Source organism: Carcharodon carcharias, chromosome 30 (assembly GCF_017639515.1).
Source record: "Carcharodon carcharias isolate sCarCar2 chromosome 30, sCarCar2.pri, whole genome shotgun sequence".
Classification (NCBI taxonomy): domain Eukaryota; kingdom Metazoa; phylum Chordata; class Chondrichthyes; order Lamniformes; family Lamnidae; genus Carcharodon; species Carcharodon carcharias.
This window is the reverse complement of record NC_054496.1, coordinates 13269825-13277931: the sequence shown is the minus strand read 5'-3', so window position 1 is coordinate 13277931 and position 8107 is coordinate 13269825.

Here is an 8107-nt window from a genome sequence, read left to right as displayed (position 1 = left end):
CAGCCAGGGAAATAGGCTCTTAGCATCTATCTTGTCAAGCCCTCTAAGAATTTAATGTTTCTATGAGACTACTTTTCATTCTTCTAAACTCTAAAGACATTTTTGTCTTTGGTTTTGTCTTTTGGATGAGATGTCAGATACAACAAAAACTTGCAATTATATAGCACCTTTAACATTCACAGGAGCATTATCAGACGTTTAGACACATTTCAATCCATCTATTTACCATTTCCACTGTTTGTCTGTTTGAAGCTCTTCCATAACTTCACATGATGATTCTTTTCACAGGGGATGTACTCACAAGCACAGACTGGCGACTGTAATAAGCTAAAGGCAAAAGTATATTTGTATTATGCAATTCATTAATGACAGAATGCCTGAAAATAATATGTGCGCAAGGAAAGCAGAGAAGGAACGATCCCAAAATGGAAGGTCATTTCAAAGCAATCGAGCGCCCAAAGGATGGACATAAAGCATCTCACAGCACCATTCAAAGAGGACTTTATCCCGCAACTAATATCATCATAACAGATTAACCTGTCACAAAAGGCAATATAAGAACTGCAAGACTTCCTTTTTCTTTTTCTTATACTCCCATCTTGCTCACAGTGTGTCAGTCAATAAACTAGTGTGACATCTGAAGCCTGAAATTTAAAAATTCAAGGGGTGAAATATTCCACTTCATTTGCAACACAGGATCTGGCATTGCCATTGGTGAATTCCTGACCGGCGTTTAAACTCTACACAAAAACAGACAAAAGGAAAGTAGCCAGACGTATCATTCTACCTTACAAATCTTATATGGTAGGGCCATTCGTTCTATTTTGCATTGTATTTTACTGAATGCAATTGTACTGAAACTGTTATCTGTCTTATCAGTGGGTTCTAAGAAGCATTCTTATTGAGTAGCTTTCTTGTTTCAGGAGACCTGTCAAAGGCTCATTGCTGCCATGAAAAAATTGCGAATACAGTCTTGAGGCTCATTTAATAAAAGTAAAATACTGCAGATGCCAGAAATATGAAATAAAAACAGAAAGTGCCAGAAATTCTCAGCAGTCTGGCAGCATCTGTGGAGAGAGGAACAGAGTTAACAGTTCGAGTCCAATATGACTGTTCTTCAGTTCAACTCAAAACATTAACACTTTCTCTTTCCACTGATGCTGTCAGATCTGCTGAGTATTTCAAGCACTTCCTGTTTTTATCCCTGAGGCTCATTTCGAGACAAACAGAATGGAAAAGCAGTGAGATTATAGAAGCGTGGTTAGACCATGTTTAGCATGCTGGGCATATTTCTGGTCTCCATGATACAATGTTGAGGCACTGAAGGTGTCAAAAAGATTTGCAAGAATGAGACCAGAATTTGACAGGCTACACCCATCTGGAGAGACTGAACAGACTGGGGGTCTTGCTCTAGAAAAGCAAAAGCTCTAATGGAAGTCTTTAAAATTCTGAAGGACTGGATATAGAGAAAATGTTTCTGTTTGTGAGGAAGTCCGAAAATCCTCCAGAAGGTACCATGCCCTAAGAGGGCATTGGCAACTATGGACTTCCATTGAATTGGCCCATGATTATGCTTGGTAAAGTACAGCAGTGTTTTGCCATTATCTTCTGAAACATGACTGACAAGGAAATTTTCCCACTTTTACCACCTGCTTTCAAGTGTATTGGAAGGATTTACAGGCTGATAATCAACCTGTTTGGCCACGTTATGACTGCACCTTCCATGGCCATCAAGTCCTGGAGTGGGACTTGAACCTAGAGTTTCTAGCCCAGAGATAGGTATGCTACCAATAGGCCACAAGGCCTCAATCCAAAATCAGGGGCCTTTAATATAAATATCAGGAATAACTCTAATAGAGAAACTTTTTTTAACCCAGATAATGATTAGAATGTGGAACTTGCTACCACATGGAATAGTCGAGATAAGTAGCATGGGTGCATTTAAGGGGTAGACAGATAAGTACACAAGGGAGAAAGGAATAGACAGATATGCTGCTAGGATGAGAGAAAGTAGGGTGGGAGTAGTTTGGCCAAATGGCCTGCTTCTGTGCTGTATAAATTCTATGTAAATACCTGATCAATTGTCACCACGTTTCCAGAGGCACATGTAGCATCAGGTCTGCTATGCGTCTCAGATAATTAGAAGACAGCTTTAAACAGCCCACAAACCATATCATCAAGCAGTGCTCAGCTTGTGGGAAACCTGTGGCTTATCCATTGATGCTCCACCAGAATCTTTCAAATTTTTCTGCTTTCACAGTGACAATAAAATGGTTGTAATTATGCTGCTAAATGAACAGAAATAAAGTTGGAGTTGCACTTATTTGACAAGGTTCTCTTTCCACACCATAGGCAGAGCCAACAGAGATACAAACTGCTCACCCTGTTGAACTGATGATGAAGTCCTGTTCACCTACCATCCCTGTGCTCACTGACCTACATTGGCTACCATCTGTCAACAACAGGAATTTAAAATTTGCATTCCTATTTTCAAATCCCTCCTTGTTTTCACTTCTCCCTGTCTCAATGTCTTCCTCTTGCCCTCCAAGAATTCCGTGTTCCTCCAATTCTGGTCTTTTCCTGTCCAAGACTTCCTTTACCCTCACCGTCTGCAGCAGCATCTTTGCCCAGCTAAGCTTTAAGATCTGGAATTACATCACTAAACCTCTCCACCTCTCTCTCTTTCCCCTCCTTTAAGATGCTGCTTAAAACCTACATCTTTGACAAAACTTTTCATCACTTGTCCTGATATCTTCTTATGTGGCAGCGTGTCAGATTTGTTTGTTTGATTATGTTCATGTTAAGTGCCTTGGGACATTTTGCTATGTTAAAGGCACTGCATAAATGCAAGATGGTGTTTTGGTTAAGAGATAAAAAAACAGACTGACCAAAAAAACATGTTCAGATAAAACGTGTATTTGTACCATCACTAAGACTGCCTATTTCCACATTTATAACAGCGTTCAACTTCATCCTTGTCTCAGCTCATCTCTTGCTGAAACCATCCTCTGTCCCTTTGTTACCACAAGATTTGAATATTCCAATTCACTCCTCGCTGACTCCCACATTCTGTCCTTCATAAAGTTGAGGTCATCCAAAAGTCTGCTACTCACGTCCTGATTCGCAGCAAGTCCAGTCCACCCATCACTCCCGTGTTCGCTGACCTACACTGGCTCCGGATTAAGCCTCAATTTTAAAATTCTCATCCTTAAATCCTCCATGGTCTCACCCCTCCCAATCTCTGTAATCTCCTCCAGCTCCACATCCCTCTGAGATATCTGTGCTTATTTAATTCTGGAGTCTTTTTGTATCCTCGATTTTAATCACAGCTGTATTGCCGATTGTGATTTCAAATGTCATCATGTATCTTAGACCCTACCTCCTGGAATTCATTTCCTAAAACGTTCCACCTCTCTACCTTGCTTTCCTTCTTTAAAACATTCCTTAAAACCTATCTCTTTGACCAAGCTTAATGGTCGTCTGACCTAATATCACCTTATGTGGCTCAGTGCCATATTTTGTTTTATAATGTTCCTGTGAAGCACCTTGTGATGTCTTATTACATTAAAGATGCCATATAAATACAAGCTGTTATTGTTGACTTAAAGGATGGCATAAGAAAGATAACAATTATATCGAAAGAAAACAGGAAAATGAGAGATGGAACATGCAAATTACATAAGATTTAGGAGCAGGAGTAGGCCATTCAGCCCCTCGAGCCTGCTCCTCCAGGAGGAGAAAGGACATCAGGAGAGAATACACAGAGGAATGAATCAGGGGAATGAAGGCCTGTAAGCTTGCAGAAGCAGATAGTATGGAAATGCGTGTTTAAATATATGATACTTTATGCTGGGTTTGTAGATCATTTCAGTGATATTAAATTACTCTTCTTTAGCACAATTAATGTTAATAAAGTGCAAATGCAGACTGCTTTTATTGAAACTGAGGGTATTTTGCATGTGATAACAAGGTTGTTGATATGTTGAATTGCTATGAACTAAACTGGAAATACAAAATGCAAATATAGGAAAATTTGTTAGCCTATGGCGCTAAGTACACATTTGAGAGCCTTATAATGAGTGTGACATACAATTAATGAAAAAATCATGATGCACCTACATAGCTTACCAGACAATGGAATGCCGCTTAACCTGTTCTATTGGTGTTGGATTCAGGTCTAGCATTGAAGTACTATCACTCGAAAAAAAACCACAGCTCCGCAGAGCAGGACATGTCATTCGTATGCCTGACACCTGACTCTGTTGAAGGGTCATGAGGACATGAAACGTCAACTGTGCTCTTCTCCGCCGATGCTGCCAGACCTGCTGAGTTTTTCCAGGTATTTCTGTTTCTGTTTTTATCCCAAAACAACTACTCTGCTGGGAATTCGGCCACAGCAGGAGACTCTCATGAGGACATGCTTTAGGGATGACATCAAAGCATCCCTGAAGGTCAAACATCCCCATCGGCTCATGGGAGTCCCTGGCCTGTGACTAAAATGGAGGAGGTTCATTCGTGAAGGCACCAAGCACATTGGCAGACCTCATCGGGAACATGCAGAGGCGAAGTTGAGGCAACGGAGAGAGCGCACTAACTTCCAAAATCTCATCTACCCAACCCTTCAAGCACCGTCTGCCCTGCATGTGGCAGAGTCTGCAGATCGCGCATTGGACTTGTCAGCCACCTCAGAAAAGAAATCATCCTCAGTCCCAAAGGACTGCCTAGGAAAAAGGAGAAAGGGAGTCAGGATGTTAGCAAAAGTAGCAATTAGGCCCCGTGGGAGTATTGTGGCCAATTCTGGACACCAAGGATGTCAAGGCTTTAGAGAGGGTGCACAGGAGAATTATTAACTGGTATCAGGTATGAATGACTATATCTATATGAAGAGACTAGAGAAGCTGAAATTGTTCTCCTTTGAGCAGAGGAGGTTCATGAAAGATTAGATAGAAGTGTTCAAATACGTGAAGGGTTTTGATAGATTAAATAAGGAGAAACAGCAGCAGAAGGGTCCATAACCTGAAGACACAGATTTAAGATAATTGGCAAAAGAACCAGAACACTTTATGATCTGGAATGCACTGTCTGAAAGGGCGGTGGATACAGATTCAATAATAATTTTCAAAAAAGAATTGGATAAATACTCATAAGGGGAAGCATTTATAGAGATGTGGGGAAAGAGCATGGGATTAGCTGAAAAGATCTTTTTAAAAAGTTGGCTCAAGCACAATGGGCAATAAATGCTGGTCTAGCTAGAGATGCCCACATCCAGGGAATGATTAAATAATAACAGAATTTTAAAGACTCAGAACATAAGGAATGATTTTCAAAAAGGTCTTCATTGAGGGAGTGATCTTGCAATGTTCTGGTCTCAGCACAGACTGATAGCGAGCCCCAACTTTCTGACCCATGTTCACCAGGAGTGGAATCTTGCTAAACAAACCCTTAAGTGTAAGAGTGTGGGTATGATTAAAGACAGGATAAACATCACGTGATCAAATGTGATATTATCAAACTTCCAGGAATACCGGCCAGCATTTATAGCCCATCCTCAGTTGTCCTTGAGGAGGTGGTGATCAGCAAACTTCTTGAACTGCTGCAGTCTGTGTGATGAAGGTACTGCCATAGTGCTGTTGGATAGGGAGTTAGGTAGGAACTTCTTTTGTTCCCTCAGTAGTCTCCAACTGGAGGAGTTGACATCTCTATGAATTAATGAAAGGGTTCAAAGAAAGAAAGACTTGCAATTATATAGCACCTTGCACAACCACCAGACTTTTATGTTTTTGGTTATCAGGTTCACTTTGATCCTCGATGCACAAATCCCTCCAATCAGGCTTCCACCCCTGCCACAGCATTGATTCAGCTCTTGATCAAAATGAAATCCTAGATGGCTATACAAAGGTAAACTACAGCTCATCATCCTTCTTGACCTGAAGCCTTTGACACGGTTGACCACACCATTCTGCTCCAAAGCCTCTCCACTGTCATCCAGTTGGATGGGATTATTCCATTCTTTTCAACTAATTGTAGCCAGAGAATCTTTTGCAATGGCTTCCCTTCTGCTCTTGCATCATTACCTCTGGTGTACCCCAAGGACAACCTATTTATCCTTGGCCCCCTCCTATTTCTCATTCCTTTGACAGCATTAGTTTTCACATTTACATTGACGACAGATGCTCTATCTCTCTCAATTCCTCCGCTGTTGTTAAATTATTAGACTGCTTATCCAACATGAAGTATTGGATGAGCAGTAATTTCCTCTAAGAATGCCAACCCTCTCCCTGGCAACAGGCTGAGACTAAACCAGTCATATTTGACTCCAAGATGAGCTTCCAATCTCATATAAGTGCCATCACTAAGATTACCTTTTTCCACCTCCAAAACATTACTGACTTCATCGCTGTTTCAGGTCACCAGCTGCTTATTCATGCCTTTGTTACATCTAGACTTGACTATTCCGATGCACTTCTGGCTGGTCTCACCTTCCACCCTCTGTAAACTTGAGATTATCCAAAATTGTGCTGCCCTTGTCTTAACCAAGTCTTGTTCACCTATCAATCCTGTGCTCGCTGACGTACGTTAGCTCCTGGTCAAGCAATGTCTTGATCTTAAAAGTCTCATCCTTGCTTTTAAATCCCTCCATGACCTGTACATGCCCTAACTCTATAATCTCTTCCAGTGACATAACCCTCCAATGTATATGCTGACATCGAATTCTGGCCCCTTGAGCATCCCTGATTTTAACTGGTCCACCATCGATGCCTTCAGCTGCCAAGTCCCTAAGCTCTGGAATTCCGTCCCTAAACCTCTCCACCTCTCTTTTCTCCTTTAAGAAACTCTTTAGAACCTATCTCTTTGATCAAATTTTGCCCACCCGACTTATAATATCTCCTTATATGGATTGGTGTCAAATTTTGCTTTATAATGCACCTGTGAAACACCTTGGGGGATTTAATTGCATTAAAGGCTCTATATAAATGCAAATTGTTGTTGCAGAGGAAGAAAGTTATTTAAAATAATTAATATCTATAGTGTATGATCATTAATAATATCCAACACTTTGGGAAAGATGTCAGGGCATTGGAGGGGGTGCGGAGGAGATTCGCAGGAGTGGTTCCAGGGATGAGGAACTTCAGTTGTGTAGATGGATTGCAAAGGCTGGTATTGTTTTCCTTGGAGTGGAGGGGACTGGGGGAGATTTGGTGGAGGTGTTCAGGATTATGAGGGGTCTGGATGGAGTGGATGCTGGAGAGAACCTGTTCCCATTGGCAGAGGGGTTGAGAACCAGAGGGCACAAGCTGAAGATTTAAGGTGATTGGCAAAAGAAGCAACGGAGACATGAGGAAAAACTTTTCTCACAAAGTAAGTGGTCGTGATTGGGAATGCACTGCCCGAGAGTGTGGCGGAGGCAGATTCAATCGTGGCTAACCAAAAGAAAATTAGATCATTATCTGAAAAGGAAAGATTTTCCGGACTATGGGGCAAATGGCAGGGGTAGGGTTGCCAACCATAATTAAACATATTCCTAGGTGTTTCATCACATGCTGTGCCCCTACACTTCAGCCATTAGTCCATCAGCCCATCCATCCTTGTGACACACTGCTACACCAATTGGAAAGCAAGAAGACACATTAGCCAATTGGATGATGCTTGACTGGCATAATAACAACACATTTCTCCACCACCGCCCCCCCTCCCCCCCCCCCCCACCCCATTCCCAATATTTTATCTTCCCCAAGATTGCGCACAGCAATGTCCTTTAGATTGACCCTCCAATTCCTGGAGGCTCCAGGTCAGTCCTGGAGGGTTGGCAACCGTTAAGCAGAGCAATGGGTCTACAGTGAATTGCTCTTATTGAGAGCCAACACGGACACGATGGGCCGAACGGCCTCTTTCCGTAACCATTGCATGAGTGTCTAAGACATCAATGGGCTTAAGGTGGAAAATACGAACCACGTTGACTCAGGCGGTTGATGCAGGCACGTGACCAGCTTCAAAGCCAGATGAGGGGAAAAAAATAGTATTTTAAACGGCGTGTAAATTTACAGCGATTGGTGCCGGGGCTCTTCAGGTGCTCCGGGAAATGTTTATTTTTTGATTTTAGTGAGGT